The 18,663-nt window shown below is 29.7% G+C and overlaps 1 pseudogene; it reads right to left on the bottom strand.

The window, feature by feature from the left end:
* Positions 1–839: 839 nt before the first annotated feature.
* LOC139839451 (phospholipase A1-IIdelta-like) lies at positions 840–3,027 on the bottom strand (annotated as a pseudogene).
* Positions 3,028–18,663: the final 15,636 nt, after the last annotated feature.

Raw genomic sequence — 18,663 nt, 5'->3', positions numbered from 1 at the left:
CCAAAACACGGAGAAGGGTTTACTCTACGGGCCAGAGATTTTTCACTATATTTTTCGTGCACACAATTACAATGAGGCTAGGGGTCTATTTATAATGCAAAACGAAATAAGGAAACAATTTGCTGGCCAAGCCAGTCTTCGCGACCTAGAAACTTCCCTCGCAATCGTGAGATTCTTCCAGACAGCTTCTTGGAACTTTCCTTCTCGCGTCTTGACCTTCAAACTAAAGCGTCTTGACCTTCAAACTAAAGAACTTTCCATAAACTAGATACTTGCTCCACAAGTTAAACTTGATTCCGAAGACATCCGATTTCTTTCCTTTTGTTTAATGTTTCCATATCTCAATATCTACTATTATCAAAAATATTTACGGGGTTCAATTATTTAACATGGTATCAGAGAGCGGGTCTGATCCCGAGACTTAGTTGGCCGAAAGCGTGTTAGACATATTAGTTAGACCCAAGTTCAAGCTTTCACGATTTCGCTGCTCGAATAGTGGAGAGTGTTAAACATATTAGTTATTAGTTAGGTCCAAGTCCAATATGTGAGCTTGGGTCCATTAGGGTTTAGATGTTTAAAGTTTCTTACATATTGGACTTGGGCCTAACTAATATGTCTAACAACTTCATCCATTTAATTAAAACGCGGACTCGAATTAGATTTGATAAGCAAGCAAGTTATTAGGCAAATATTAAACACTAAAACTTGAATTAGTACAAAAATATTATACATAAACATACAACAAAACACACTTACAACCCTATATGATAGTGCTTACTGGGTTGGGTTGACACTTGAACCGAACAGTAAACACACAAACAAATTGACCTCTTATAAGAAGTTCACTTATTTTAAGGAAACACACAAACGAATTGAACTTTTATATCAAGTTCACTTATTTCACACACACAACATGAGAGACGTAAATCATATAACTCATGGATAATAAAACTAGTAAACCGGAAGATCGTGATCTTTAGGATCCAATGGTGATAAAACCCAATCACCATCATCACTAAGCACCATTCCTTTATTCGTTACAGCCCACCAATTCGCTGGTATTTTATACTCTTCTTTCAAAAAATCATTTGACAAATTAACCAACCCTAAACTTCTCTTCATTAAACTCCAATCAAACTCACCTTCTTTCCCATTCCAACCACTCAAAGTATGCAATACACATTGCAAATTATGAAAAACCATTGGATGTAACATACCATCTATTGGATTTTCCTCTTTCAAGTAAGGTGATTTATTGCTATCGATCCATAATTCAACACCAACATCAACATACACAAGTAATTCACTTGGTAGGATCACCCATATGTGTTCTTCAACCCATTTCACTATCTTACTTGGCCAAAATGGGATTACATCACGATCATTCTTAACCCTAAGTACCTTAAGGTTCCGAAGTTTTTCAATTTCATCTTTGAATGATTGATTTCCGACTTGTGGACATTCAAAAATGAAAGCTGATACGTTTATATCAGGTGTCACAATGTTTCTGGCGATGTCAAAAGCCGATAAAGTTGCTAAACATGCACCAAGACTGTGTCCTGTGCATGTTATGCTTACTTTTTCATCTTTGTACTTTTCAAGTAGTTTCTTGATGTTTTCTGTGAGTTGTGTGCGTGCACTTGATTTGACGAGTTCAGAGTTTGGGTCATTAGTGGTGTAAATTGTAAGCCATCCTCCCATGGCTTGTGGTGTATTAGCCCCTGCATCCAATCAAAGTATTAGAGCCCAAATCTATGTACTTAAAAGGGGTTGAAATAATATTATTGTACTAAATTTACATTATTTTACTGAAACAGGTTATCGATATTCAAAACTATAGGGTGCGTTTGATAAAACTGAATGGTTAAGCGACGAATTGTTCATAATCTGAATGATTCAAATGTTCTAAATGAGTTTGGATCTGAATGATGATAAGCTGTTTGATAATCATTTTGAATGACCAATGTTAATGATGCAAAATTACTTTATTAACCATTATATCAATAATAACTAGAATATAGTTGTTTAATAAGTGTTCTTGATATAATTTAAAGAGAATATTGATAAAATTTATGTGCTTAGTGGTTAAAAGACTATCTCAGTTCTGATGGTTCAACACTGAATATATGAACCATTTAGCATCATCTAGTCGTTTAGGTGTCAGAAACAAACGCATTGAATACTGAATGGTACAACATTCAGTGGCGGAACTTGAGTCTGACTACACTAAAGAGGGGGTGAAACTAGTGACAGGGGGTAAACACTAAAAAAAACCTTATTTTTTTGTCAAAAAAAAAAAAAAAGTTTGGTGTAAAATTTTTTATTCCGTTAAAATCCAGATGACACGGATAACCCCTTGGGTAACAATAAGATCTGCCACTGACAACATTGGGCGTTGAACCATTCCATTAAAAGATAAAAAAAGACACTCTAAGTTTAATCAAAACTTTTGAATTATTCAACGCTAAATCATTATGTTTTATCAAACTTGTAAAGATGTATTGATTAGAAACTTTGGAGGGTTAATCCACCTGTTACGTCGGCACCAGGGAGTAGTGGCTCGGCTGATACTGGCATTGCACCAAAGACGTCTTGATTCCACTCGTAAGTTCTAGCGGTCCCACGCCACACCATGCATATTTCACGACGACCAATTGACTTACTATAATCGTCATTAGACACAGCTATATACCCCATCCAGTTTGTCTCAAATTCGCTACCATCACGAGACATACCAGGAGAAAGCAGAGACAGAACAGCGTCCCCAGGAGAAGTGGCGTAGATAAAGTAAGCAACTTGGTATTTAGAATCAGCGGATGGGAGCATTGCTTTTTTGAAAAACACAGTTTTGCTATAGTAACTGTAGCCTTGGTACTTAGACCCTTCGTCGTTATTGAATACTCTTTTAGTGGCTGATAAAAGATCACCATAGCCGACAAGTAGAATACGTAGCTCGAAGTCTAATGGGTCAAGAAGGCCAGCCCAATTGGTGCTTCCATGGAGTTCATCGTATGATTTTGATCCCATTGATAGAGGATATTATTTTTTTGGGCTAAAATTGGTAATGGTTTTTGCCTGTGTGTTTTTTTTGGGTTAACTTGTGTGTTATATTCTGTATGATGAGTACCATTTTATAGCAGGGTTGGAAATTTCGATTGATTGTATAATATTAAAAACTTGATTGATTGGTAACGGATGAAGCCAAAGAATGTCGCTTGCACCAAAGAAAAAATAAGAAAAATGCGCCAAAATAAATTGGTTACACATCCACATATTTGCCTTCTTTATTTATTTTGGAATACATAAAAACCATTATAGAAGTTGGCTTCTATAGATATTGTTGAATATTAAACTTGGATGGTAGAGTTCACGTGGTCAATTAACACATTTATTTTGAGGCCATACTATTCAAATGAAGGCTTTCATCTTCATATTGACCAACCCCCAATTTTTAGTAGTATAAATAGAGCTCTAACTTATGCTCATTTCATCATCCAAAAACACATTCTCCATTGTATACTAAAAGAGTTAAATAGAGAGTTAGTGAGTATTAATCTCCTAATTACAAGAGATATAAAAATTAGTGCTTATCCTTGTAATTAGAGAAAAGTGTAATTTCTATTATTCTTATTAGTGAAACGTTTCTTTCCTTGCCCGTGGTTTTTACCCTATTGGGGTTTTCCACGTTAAATCTCGGTGTCTCTTTATTGTCGCTATTTCATTTATTACTAGCGGTTTGCTATAATTCGGTGTCACTTTTCTCAACAGATATTGGTTTGTATATAACATCTTTCTTTAAATTTATATAATTTTTTTGTAGAATCATAATTGTAATATGAACAAAAAATACCCCTTAAATGCAAAGTAGCTCTCTATAGAATCTCTCCAGTAACTTCCCCAATCCATCTATTGGAGGTAATTAACCTTAATTAGAATTGTGCTTGGACGTATCAATATTTATTAATTGTTTTTTTTTTAAAGTTCGAAAACAGTCCTTAAAACTTTGGAAGAAATTCACTCGGCATTTTTCAGAGTGGCATCGGTGAATATAGAAAAGTGTCTAGGTTAAAATGAAAAAATAGTTTGACTTCTTTCTATAAAGGTGGATTAATTATAATTATTGATAGTCTAAATCAAGATTTCAAGTTTTTAACCCCGCCTTGCTTCAACAATGAAGATGAAGGTTGGTACTCAACAAGACTCGTTATAGACTGTCATTACTCCAATCAATGGTTATGCTTCTATTTTCGACATACAAGGTAGCAGGGATCAGGATTTCGTTCCATTATTGCTTTGTATATTAAACTTCATGTTCATGTCCAACTACTTTGTGATAGAATATAATCCAGATTTGTTTTATTTACTTAGTTTATTATCCGTTGAAAGAGTCAAGTCAGTTAAGTTGTGATTCCATTTTCTTTTTTTTCGAAAAGCAACAAATTATATTAATAAATCAATCACAATGTACATCTCGAGGGTTTTATGTTAACTAAACAAGCCGTTAAGCCAACATACATCTAAGCACGAAATTTACATAACAAAAGATTGAGGATTGTGTAGCCAAGTATGCCAATCAAGATGAAGTGACTTGCTTCTTTTCCCAATCCACTCGAAAGCCTTGAGTTGAATCTCACATAATGCTATCGGGGTTGTCCAACCTTTTTTATTAAAGACCACTTGGTTCCGGTTCCACCATATTAGATAACAACACGACCAAAGAACCGCTTGCCAAATCTTGAAACCTAAATCCGACATATTCCCGATTGTAGAGCCTTGAAGGATCTCACACAAACTAGCCGACGAAAACACACTAAATCCCCACCATTTGAATACCTTTTCCCAAATATCGAAGACTTTTTTACAAAAGAGCAAGCCATGGTCAACCGATTCCACCCCATCGTTACAAAGAAGGCAACGGACTGAGTGAAGATCAATCCCACACTTGTCGAGCTCAATCAAAGTTGGGATACGTTTTTTCCTCGACCTCCATATGAAGAGCTCACTAACTTAATGATTTAAAACTTGGAAACATGAAGAACACCGTAAAACCGGACATACGCCGTCGTAGTGAAACCGGGGGCTGTTTTGGGTTAGATAATTAAAAACTATGATAAACTTTGATTTAAAAGTTGTTCTTCTGGGAAAATGATTTTTCTTATGAACATGAAACTATATCCAAAAATCATGGTTAAACTCAAAGTGGAAGTATGTTTTTCAAAATGGTCATCAAGACGTCGTTCTTTCGACTGAAATGACTACCTCTTACAAAATTGACTTGTAACCTGTATTTTTGACTATAAACTTATACTTTTTCTGTTTAGTTTCATAAATTTCAGTTCATTATGAAACCATAGCAACTTGAATCACTCAAAACGGATTTAAAACGAAGAAGTTATGGGTAAAACAAAATTGGATAATTTTTCTTGTTGTATCTACGTGAAATTTGTAACAAATCTATACTAACCATAACTTAACTAACTTATATTGTATTATACATGTACTCTAACATATTATGTAACCTTGATAGACCATAGACACGTATGCAATGTTTTGACATATCATATTGACGTCATATATATATATATATATATTATTTGGAACAACCATAGACACTCTATATGCGGTAATGATCGAGTTAGCTATACAGGGTTGAGGTTGATTCCAAAATAATATATATACTTTGAGTTGTGATCGAGTCTGAGATTTGTATGCACTGGGTCGCGGATTGATTCGAGATAATATATATTGATTTATTTCTGTACTACTAACTGTGGACAATTATTTGTAGATTACAAACGTTGGACTATCAACTTAACAAACTTAAATCGTTAAAACATAATAAAATATGGTATTATTATATTTCGATCATACTTTGATATATATATATATACATATTTGTTATAGGTTCGTGTATCGACCAGTGGCCAAGTGTTATTTTTCGACGAAGTGATAACCTGTGAAAGTGAGTTATAGTCCCATTTTTACTATCTAATATTTTGGGATGAGAATACATGCAGTTTTGTAAATGTTTTACAAAATAGACACAAGTACTTGAAATTACATTCTATGTTGGATTATGAATACCGAATATCACCCTTTTAACTTGGTAACCTAAGAATTAGGGAACAGACACCTTAATTGACGCGAATCCTAAAGGTAGATCTACGGGCACTAACTTCCCCCATACTGGAAAATGGTATGCTTTAGTACTTCGAGTTATTAATACAGATGGATTTCTGTTTTGGGGATATTCTATATGCATTTTGTTAATGTCGATTACCAGGTGTTCAACATATGAATGGTTTTTATGCAGTTCGCATGTTATTGAAAAATGGAAATGGAAATCTTGTGGTCTATTATTACGATTTGATAAATATATAGGTTAAACCTATAACTCACCAACATTTTTGTTGACTTTTAAGCATGTTTATTCTCAGGTGATTATTAAGAGCTTCCACTGTTGCATGTGTGACAACCCGGAAATTTCTAACCAAATTTAAACTTTAATCTTTATATGTTTCAGACACGATAAGCAATATTTGTTAAGTTAAATTTCAAGAATTTTAAACTATGTTCATACATTCATTCAACTTCAACCAAGTTCCAACGATTCACGAACCATTAAACGAATATGATTATATATGTATATGTGTATATATATTATAACTTGAAACGTAAACAAAATATTAGATTAAATACTTTATATGATTGTATCTGTTTCAAAATGTTTATCAATGGAATTAGAAGATAAGATCAAATGATTGAATTATCAGATATATTGAATTATGATTACAAGTCTCTGTTGAAAGGCCCACGTTGATTTGAGAAATCTTTCCATTTTAACAATATTCGAAAAATGGTAAAGTGATTTATAAATAAGAACAAATTGTCAATCATTGAGAACTAGACAAAGGATAGTGGAAGATTGAATCTCATAAAGACTCGATTGATCTATTTAGTTTCAAACGTACAAAAACGTTTTCAGTTTAAAAAGAACTTTATTATTAAAACGTATATAACTTTTATAAATATCTAGAACCACTCTTGACAACTCATTACTTAACTAGTATGATAAAGATAACGATATTTATATTTTATTTTATTAAATATATATAACGATTTAAATTAATATTATATATATTTATACACGTATTATACGTACATAGTTTTATACTTTTACTATACTTAAACTTTACCTTTACTTTATTTTTACTTTACTTTAACTTTAATAATTCACTTTAATAATTCATACTTTAATAATTCACTTTAATAATTCATACTTTAATAATTCACTTTAATAATTTACTTTAATAATTCATACTTTAATAATTTACTTTAATAATTCATACTTTAATAATTCACTTTAATAATTTAAAAATCTATTATAAATAGAATTCAATAGGTTTCATTATTTCATAGAAACTTGAAAATATTTTTCTCTAAACTCTCTCAATCGATTTACATATATATATTTACTCCGTATTATTTCAAGATATTATTAGTATACATAAAATATTACGACGGAGTGCTGTCCGAGTGATTTCGAAATTGTTTTTCGAGTAGGATAGGATTAAGGAAATTATGGGTTATAGCTATGGAGGTGATTGAGTATGGTTCATGGGTATGCTCGTGAGGTCAATATAGTGTTTATCATTTCCGTTGCGTCTACGTACCTTTCCTGCAATATTGAATCTCAATATTGATACGTGAGTACTCATAATTTATCTTTTACATACTAATAGTGTATCCCTGACTAGTGCTCGAGTATTTAGGATTATGCATGCTTGTACTTTTGATATTGCCCTTAGACAGGTTAGGTTGAATCTTGAATTAGTTACACTTGCGGTTGAGATAAGGTATAAGATATGCATGTCCTTGGAAAGCTAGCAAAAAATTAAGAACTTTTCCTTTAGATATCGAATGGTTTCGATGAACGGATTAGAAGTTATAATCAATTGAATTTTCGATATTTTTATTAAAAATGATTATTATTATCGTCGTTTTTATTGTTGTTCTAGTTTTATCTTATTATTATCATTATTATTATCTTTATCAATAAAAGGGATTTATCATTAAAAATTGTTATTTTTTTATTATTACTATCGTTATTATCGTTAAAGTTATAATTAGTATTATTATTATTATTATTATTATTATTATTATTATTATTATTATTATTATTATTATTATTATTATTATTATTATTATTATTATTATTATTATTATTATTATTATTATTATTATTAGTATTATTATTATTATTATCATTATTAATATATATATCATTATTTAAAAATGGTTATTGTTATTATTATTATTACTATATTATCATTAAGATAATTATTAGTATTATCGTTAATAATGTTATAGTAACTATCATTATTAATATTAGTGTAAATAAAAACAAATATTTGTAACACCTAATTATTTTGATTACTATTATTATCATTATTATGAACACGATATAAAAGACGATTAAAAGCTATTAAACGAAACGATTAGGAAATAATGAGTAAGAGTATCATGATGAAATTAAAATATTATAAGATAATGATTTAGATAAAATTATCGTTCTTATTATTTTTATCATTACTATTATTATTAAAAGTATCGTTAGTATTAAAACTATCATTTTAACAAAAATTATCATTTTAATAGAAATGTCATTGTTACTATAAAATATCATTATTATTATTATTATTTTAAATAGAATTATTATTTTAAAGATAATATTAAAAATTATCGTAAATATTAAAGTTATCATAATTAGAATTATCGTTTTATCATAATGTCATCTTAGTAATTATAAATATTGATATTTTTATAATAATAATTATTATTACAAAATAATACAACTTTTACTTACTATCATTATAGATATTATTTTATCAAATAAATATGTGATACAAACATATTTTACTACGTGTAATAACTTACTTTAATAATACTTATCATATTATCTTTATGATATTAAATGAACCCTATAAATTTTATTACTTAATATATATAAAAGTATATTTTATTATATAAATTTAATATAAAATTTTATTTATTTATTAATAAATAAATTATATTATTTACTCTAATAAATCTTTTAAAAATATTTAAAAATATAAAACGACGATATTTAAACTATATATTAATCATATATTAGAAATTCAACATGACTTACTGTAATATAATCATGTTGGCCAAGCATCATTATATTATACTAACCCATGCTTCAATTCCTAACACTTCTCCACAATTCATTCATAAATTATACTTAGATTTTACAGAAGTTTCCAATATAATGAAATACAGAAAGCACGAAGAGGTAGATAATTTCGGACAAGAATATTTATGAAAATATCCTCAGAAATATCGAAGATATTTATGATGATATCTTAGAATTTCTAAGTTCGAAGATTGATGAAGAAGAATTTTCCGCAAGATGTTAACATGACTTTGGAGCAAGATATTCTCTAAAGATGTTATCAGATCCAGAATTACCTGGATTCTTTGAATATAGGGTTTGGTCCTTGTATTTGCCCGTAGTCTCCTTCATAGTTAGCTCAATCTGTTTTTCAGGACCAAATTTTCTATCGAGCGTTCCTAACACTCCTTTCTTTATCATCAAACTTTTGACCGTTTAGACCATCTACCATTTTTCTATTTCCTCTGAATTTAATGCTACGATATCTGAATCATTGGTTATCAATCCGAGGCGATTTCAGGAGAATTGTGTTTTTAGATGATTAAACGCTGATGGTAGTATGGTGGAATATAAAAGGTTCCCTAGTAACAATAAAAGAGTACACATATATATCAAGGTTATAATAAAGTTGTTTTGAACGAAAAGTCGAAGTTGTCTTTCTGGAGTTGTGACAAAATTTGCTACTTTGGAAAGGAATTGTAAAGTTATTTTCGGTAATAACAACGCCAAAGGAGCTAGCACAAATACGTGCGAAACGTTTACTCAGGTTCCGAGTGTTTTTCAGGTGCATAGCTATATGCATCAATCTTTTCTTCCGTAGATGAATTGCGGTTGGTTCATCCTCTCAATTGAGGTATTTTCAAGAATCATGAAAGGTTTGAACGCAGATTGGAACTGTCAAGATACTCATGAGGTTTAAGATGAAATCAAGTGGCAAACTTGAAGAATTGTTTGATTCATATGTTATAATCATTATTTTAATTCATTTTAATTGTCCAATATTGGTAGTCCACAGTTGATAGTCCACAGTTAGCAGTTCAATAATTTAATATATAATATTCGAATTAATTAATATGTATCATGACCCGTGTACATGTCTCAGACTCGATCACAACTCAAAGTATATATATTATTTAAGAATCATCCTCAACCCTGTATAACGAACTCGAACATTACAGCATATAGAGTGTCTATGGTGATTCCAAATAATATATATAGATGCGTCGATATGATATGTCAAAACCTTGTATGCGTGTCCCGATATTTAAAGTGCGTAAAATAAATACAGAAATTAAATGACAATATAATAAAATTGCGAGAATTGAAATTGCGATAAATAAAATGTAATACGGAATTAACAGTTAGCTAAGAACAGTTAGCGTGGATTCTTAACAAAATTCTTCTCATAGTTAAATTGTTTGTTTCTAAAAAATTTTATTTTGTCCAATGTTTTCTTCATTATGCCACTTGTTGGATTCTGATATGCCAAAATCCAATTACGAAATTGAGTGAAAATAGTTATTCTGCGGTGAACGGATATGTATTTCGGTGGTTGTAAGTAGGATAGTAAATGACTGTTGAATCAGATTCGAAGAATGTACAGTGTAACTTATTAATGTGAAATCTAAATATTTCTCGGGTATTACCTACCCGTTAAAATATTTTCACCATTAATCGTTTGTACAAAAGAATTTTTAATTACAATCTTTATGAAACTATACTTACATATATATTCTCTTCAGATGTAATCATGGATTTAATGAGTTAATATGATATTAAACTCATTTGATTTACCATTAGAACAAGAATATATAATCTCTAAAACATTAGAGATTACATAATCGTCATATCGAACGAAGATAAATAATGTAGAACGATATGTAGAATGTTGATTATACTCGAGGTACATAATGAGATGTTGAGGCGTGTGATGTTGAAACTTGGGTTGTTGGTGATACTGGTATTGATGTTGGTGGTACTGTTGGTGTCGATGTTGTTGTTGAAGCTGGTAAGTATTGCACCATATTCTCCAAATTTATTACTCGAGCGCGAATCTCATTGACTTCTTCCATTACTCCGAGATGATTATCGGTCGGAACAAGCGGGTGAATAAGGTTTAGAATTTTAGATAAAATATAATCGTGGCGAGATATTCGGGAAATGAGAGTGAAAATGGTATTTCGGATTGGTTCGCCGGTGAATGTTTCAGGTTCTTCGCCCAGAGGACAATATGGCGGATGAAAGGGATCGCTTCTTCTTGTCTCCAATGATTAAGTAGACTACGAACCCATCAAATGAATTGAAGATGACTAGTTGGTTGATCCATTTCGTTTACACTGCTTTCGGAGCTTAGGTGAATATCCATGTCGGAATAGCTGTCGGAATAACTATCGGAATAGCTACCGGAATCTGAGGGACTCGAACTAGTTGAGGGATTCACCTCGTACGATCAGATGAAGGATTTTATATCAGAAATAGATTATAGGATGTAGATTAGTACCCTACAATACATAATTTACATATGCATATATAATACTAAAATCCCATAAGTTACGGAGGAATCTACGGAAGCTGTCAGACAAAGGTAACAATAACAGATACGCTAAGATATGAATTTATCTAAACACTGTCTATGCAATAGAGGCAGTGAGACGTGTCTAGACTTTAAGGATGATAAGCAAATAATTTTTGACACTAAATGATAAGCAAAACTTTTGACATGCAGACAATGTCGAAGTCCAGACCTACTAATGCATCTAAACAACTATCAGTTAGACACACTAATGCAAGACCTGGTTCGCTAAGACCACCGCTCTGATACCAACTGTGATAACCCGTCCTAATCCACCTGGACGAAGTTTTCAACATCTGGTCCCATTGCGAGGTACTGACCTAAATATGCCATGAATGACTCCAAGTAATATCTTTAATATGAGTAAATGCACAGCGGAAGATTTCTTTCATACCTGAGAATAAACATGCTTTAAAGTGTCAACCAAAAGGTTGGTGAGTTCATAGGTTTATTATAACAATCATTTCAATATATTAATAGACCACAAGATTTCCGTTTATAAATATATGTACACTCGCAAGTGTATAGAACCGTTCTGCTTAAGTTGAGGCCTCAATAACCAACTTTAACAATAATATAATAAGTCATCTTCGCAAAGATGGATACGTACACTCGCAAGTGTATAAATAATCCTCCAAGTACTAAACATCCGCCCACTAGCTCTTATGTCTAGTGCAGCCTACAGGATGGGGGTGTTAAGCCCGATAGATCTATCTTTAGGATTCGCGCTTACATGCTCTTATAACATGTAACTAAATTACCCAGCACATCAATCCGCAGAATATCATTTTTAATCACTTGTCTCTATTTCCTAAAGCATTTATAAAAGCAGCGCATGTATTCTCAGCCCAAAATTATATATTGCAAAAGCAATTAAAAAGGGAGCAAATGAAACTCACCATACTTTATTTTATAGTAAAAATACATATGACGTCATTTAACAAGTGTAGGGTTGGTCTCGGATTCACAAACCTATATCATTTGTATATATATTAACACATATAATTGTAATCGAACAAAGTTGTATATACACTTATTATAATATATCGTTAAATGGTAACTTATTATTATGTATATATAATATTTTAAAATTAATATTTATATTATATATTGTGTTTATATTATTACTTATAATACTTGTTATTGTTATAGTTAATAATATTTCATATAAAATATTTATAGTTAATAATATTTCATATAAAATATAGTATGTAATATACTTTTGATATATAATTCTCTTTTGTTTGTAAAATTAATAATTATAATATTACTAAAGTAAAGATAGTAATACTAATAATTAGATGTAAAAATGATAAAATGATAGTTTTCCTAAAAATGATTCCCATAATATAGTTGTAAAAATACGAATTTTTAATAATTACAATTCTAAATATAATAATCATTTTAATAATAATAATGATAATATAATTAATACTACTTATAATAATAATACTAATGTTAATGATAATAACAAAAATGTTAATATTAATACAAAGGTTTGTAATGACAATAATCTTATTAATCAATTCCATACTAATAATGATACTAATAATAATGATAGTTTTCAATCATATTAGTAATACCGACAATAACCTTAATGATAATACTAATAATAATAATCCTAATAAAAATAATATATTTATCGTAATTATATTAACTTTACTTATACCTAATAATCATACTTGTAATTTTAATTATGTTAACAATAATGTACGGTAACCTTTATTAGTAATAATAAGAATAATAATAACTATATTTCTAGTCATAATAGCATTTAATAATAATAATAATAATAATAATAATAATAATAATAATAATAATAATAATAATAATAATAATAATAATAATAATAATAATAATAATAATAATAGAATTTATACCTCAAACAATGGTTTTTAAAAAAAAAACAGTCACCAACGGGACTCGAACCCGCGACCTCCCGTTTAACGCAAACACCCAAGACCACCCTTCCATTCATTGCTTTTCTGAAATAATCCCAACACATTTAATTATAACTCTTATTGTCTAGTTCTTCTCTCATCTTCTTCTCTATAAAACTTTAACCGACCAAGGCCATTTTCAAACCATTACAACAGCGATTTTTGATACTTCGATTTAGTTATAAACAAACAACATCCATGTTTGTATTATTAGAAAAAATAAAAAAAAATAAAAAAAAAACACAGCCTGAGCTGTTCGTCGTAGGCCTTTTTAGAAAAAAAAATTGATTTTTGTAATTGAGAATTATCTGGACAAAGTTTATAACATGAAATAGTTGCTAAACATTTTCTTTAATCTTTCTAATTCATCAATTGTACTTGAAACATAACAGAAATTTCAAATTTGCTTGAAGAACAAAAGTTGACTTTTAATCACAAAAACTTTGACTTCGAAATTCCTCTTTGATTTAACGAATTGAAAAATGATATTTTGCAGAAAGATTGATTAATTGATTTCTAACCTAACTGCACTTTTATATTTTTGTGTTTATTCGAAAATGGATTATGAATTAAAAAGGGTTTATGAAGAAGAAAAAAAATAAAAGAGTTGCTGCTGTGATTGTCTTTTTGATTTCAAGAATAACAGAACTATGAACGTACCAGCACCTGCTTTATATTACAGCAATAATCGAGTAGCTATGTTTTGTATGTATTATTGGGGCGACAGAAAATCACAGATAGGGGAAGAAAAACGAAAAAGGGAAACAGGAGAAAGAAAGAAAAAGACATACATAACAGATATAGATATCAGATATCGAATGATCTTGCTTTTTATATATTTATATTTATTTTCTTTTTATATTTATAGAAATTAAGATTATACTGTTAATAATATTACTAATAAAATATCTTAATAATATTATCCAAAATACTGTTATTAATAGATATCTTAATATCAATAATTTAGTTAATATGTCAATAATAATAATAATAATGGTTATATATAAAAAATTAATTGTATCCAATTTCATATATATATAAAAATGTTCATAGTACTGATATTAGTATTAATATTACTAGTTATTTTAATATTGAATGTAATAATAACAATTTCATTATAATTCTTATATTTTAATTTGAAATTACATATATATTATTAGTTTTGTAATATTTCATATTTATATAATATACATTATATATTTAATATCTAAACATTTAACAATATTCATATAGTAATAGTTATGTATCGATATCATATATATATATCCAAACTACTATATATAATTTTGTTTTCAATATCAAATTTTTATTGTATATCATAAATTATCTTATATTTTTACTTCCAGAACTAAATTGTATAATATTTTATTAATGTAACTCAAGTTATCATGTTATCATTTATATATATATATATATATATATATATATATATATATATATATATATATATATATATATATATATATATATATATATATATATCTACACATATATTCATATACATATACCTATTTATAAATGATTTTTCGCGAATCTTTGGAAACAGTCAAGGGTTTAAATGAACCTATGTAAACGGTTCAAAATTTTTGAGACTCCATTTAATAGACTTTGCTTATCATATCGAAATCATATAAAGACTAGGTTTAAATTTGGTCGGAAATTTACGGGTCGTCACACAAAACATGAAGAAAAAAAAACGTTCATATTCTTCACGAACAATATTATCTTGAATGTTATTTTTGTCGATCGTTTTCCCGCCTAAATAATAACATTCATCACGAAGTGTCTCTTCTAAATGTTCATATTTTCGTGTGATCTTGATGCTGGAAAAAAAAAATTCCAAAAAAATGAAAAAAAAAATTTGCTTCCCCCCGATTGGTTACTTCCCCATTGATCCTGCCCATATATATATATATATATATATATATATATATATATATATATATATATATATAGTGGTAGGATCAAGAGGGAAGTAACCAATCGGGGGAAGCGGGGGGAAGTAAAAACTTTTTTTTTTCCGTTTTTTGAAAAAACTTTGTTCACGAACATTATAGATGAGATGAAAATATGAACATTTAGTAGAGACACTTTGTGATAAATGTTTTTATTTTGGCGGGAAAACGTTCGAAGAAGTAATATATAACAATTATCGTGTTTTTCGAGCGTATATTGAGGTTTTAGCTATTGGGGTTTAGATATTAGGGTTTATAGGGTTTAGATATTAGGGTTTAGGGTTTGGATTTAGGGTTTAGATTTAGGATTTAGATTGAGTTTTTAACACGAACGGTTTAGAGTTTAGGGTTTAGGGTTTAGGGTTTAGGGTTTGGTGTTTTGGGTTTATGGAATAAATCCAAAACACCAAACCCTAAACCCTAAACTCTAAATCGGGCTAAATTTTACTTCACAAAACATGAAGAAAAAAAGCGTTCATATTCTTCACGAACAATATTATCTTGAATGTTATTTTTGTCGATCGTTTTCACGCCTAAATAATAACATTCATCACGAAGTGTCTCTTATAAATGTTCATATTTTCGTTTGATCTTGATGCCGGAAAAAAAAAGTTCCAAAAAAAAACGGAAAAAAAAATAAAATTTGCTTCCCCCCGCTTCCACCCGATTGGTTACTTCCCCATTGATCCTGCCCCTATATAGTGGTAGGATCAAGAGGGAAGTAACCAATCGGGGGGAAGCGGGGGAAGCAAAAACTTTTTTTTCGTTTTTTGAAAAAACTTTGTTCACGAACATTATAGATGGGATGAAAATATGAACATTTAATAAAGATACTTTGTGATAAATGTTTTTGTTTTGGCGGGAGAACGCTCGAAGAAGTAATATATAACAATTATCGTGTAAATCGAGCGTATGTTGAGGTTTTAGCTATTAGGGTTTAGATATTAAGGTTTAGATATTAGGGTTTATAGGGTTTAGATATTAGGGTCTAGAAATTTAGGGTTTAGATTTAGGATTTAGATTGAGTTTTTAACACGAACGGTTTAGAGTTTAGGGTTTGGGGTTTGGTGTTTTGGGTTTATGGAATAAACCCAAAACACCAAACCCTAAACCCTAAACTCTGAATCGGGCTAAATTTTACTTCACAAAACATGAAAAAAAGACGTTCACATTCTTCACGAACAATATTATCTTGAATGTTATTTTTGTCGATCGTTTTCCCGCCTAAATAATAACATTCATCACGAAGTATCTTTTCTAAATGTTCATATTTTCGTGTGATCTTGATGCCGAAAAAAAAATTCCAAAAAAAAAATGAAAAAAAATAATTTTGCTTTCCCCGATTGGTTACTTCCCCATTGACCTGCCCCTATATATATATATATATATATATATATATATATATATATATATATATATATATATATATATATATATATATATATATATATATATATATATATATATATATATAGCCAAAAGTTCAAACAAGAACCATAAAAAAAACGAGAACTGCGAGAACTTTTGATTTATAAAGAATTTCACATGTAAATAGATTGAATCACACATAAACCTTGATAAAGAGTATGAATGAACATAAAATAGTTGAAAAAAACTTATATTTTACCTATATAATTAAATATATACTTTCTCGTTCACATGTGCATATTTATTAACGAACATGTGAACAGTTTCATATAATTAACAATTTAACATGTAATTTAAGCTGATGAACATATGTTTGTTAATGATATGTGCATTAATTAACATTTGCATGTAATTTGTTGCATTTAAACGCATAAAAAGTACTCGTATTAAATTAAATAGTTCTCGCAGTAAGTGGTTCTCGTTTGAACCTTCCCCTATATATATATATATATATATATATATATATATATATATATATATATATATATATATATATATATATATATATATATATATATATATATATATGAGTACCTTTCTGCGATGATTTTGAGTCATGGCAAGCATTGCAGTCATCTATGCACAAATCAAAGCAGACGTATATATATCATGTCAATAGGTATATTGCTTATCCTCTTACCAGCTTCTATGGCTTCCTCATCACCCTTCTTTGTTAATGGCACAATAAGTGAATAAGTTCTTCTCGTTCCAAAGAGACTCGCCATGTGCCCATCTCTAATCAGTATCAAAGCAACTTCACCTGAGATACGAACGATGTTAAGAATTTTCGCCAAGTAAGAAACAATAATTCTTAAAATGTTTGTAGGACGTATTCTCGAAGTCATTTGCAAACCAAAATAATTAGCATTTGCCAAACACTCTAATTTTCTGATTAATATAAGATTAGGCAACCTTATAAATATTTGTCAATATTAGCACCATGAAAGAAATTAGAGACGGTAGGGTTGTAAGGACCCAGTACAAGCCATTCTAGTACGGACTATGTGACAACACACCGCGAGTTGGGTCTAATTGACCCACAAACACTTTCTTTTTCATTTCCTAAACTAACACTATGATGTACATACATGAATATAGAATAAAAAAAGTTTTATGAGGTTGTTTGGCTTGAAAAAAAAGGGACTTTGGGCGACAATTAGCATCGACCCCGTATGATCCATTCCCTTTATAACTACTTTTTTAAAGCCGTTCTAGTTCATTTGTGATATACACACCAAAATCGACATATTTATAACTCTGCTAGTCGAAATTGGAACCTAAATCTTTATTTAAGTAAATAAATGTAAGGAAATTATGTCCTAGTGAGCACGGTTACAGAACTCGGAATTACTAGGTTTTGCAACTGGGAAAGTAGTCAGCGAGTACTCGGTCAACACTTGTGATTACTCGAAATATTGGTCAAAGTCAAACTTGGTTAACATCCAAGTACTCCCCGACTTGTCGAGTACATCCAAAAAAGATATCTCGCTCTTCGAAATGCAGCTGTTGTTCTTAAGTAAATCCCTTTAGCAATCTTCTTTGCACATTAGTGATGTAGTACGACTATTTGAG

Source organism: Rutidosis leptorrhynchoides, chromosome 4 (genome assembly GCF_046630445.1).
Source record: "Rutidosis leptorrhynchoides isolate AG116_Rl617_1_P2 chromosome 4, CSIRO_AGI_Rlap_v1, whole genome shotgun sequence".
NCBI classification, from domain to species: Eukaryota; Viridiplantae; Streptophyta; class Magnoliopsida; order Asterales; family Asteraceae; genus Rutidosis; species Rutidosis leptorrhynchoides.
The sequence above is the reverse complement of the archived record's forward strand: the minus strand, read 5'-3'. Positions and strand labels throughout refer to the sequence as shown.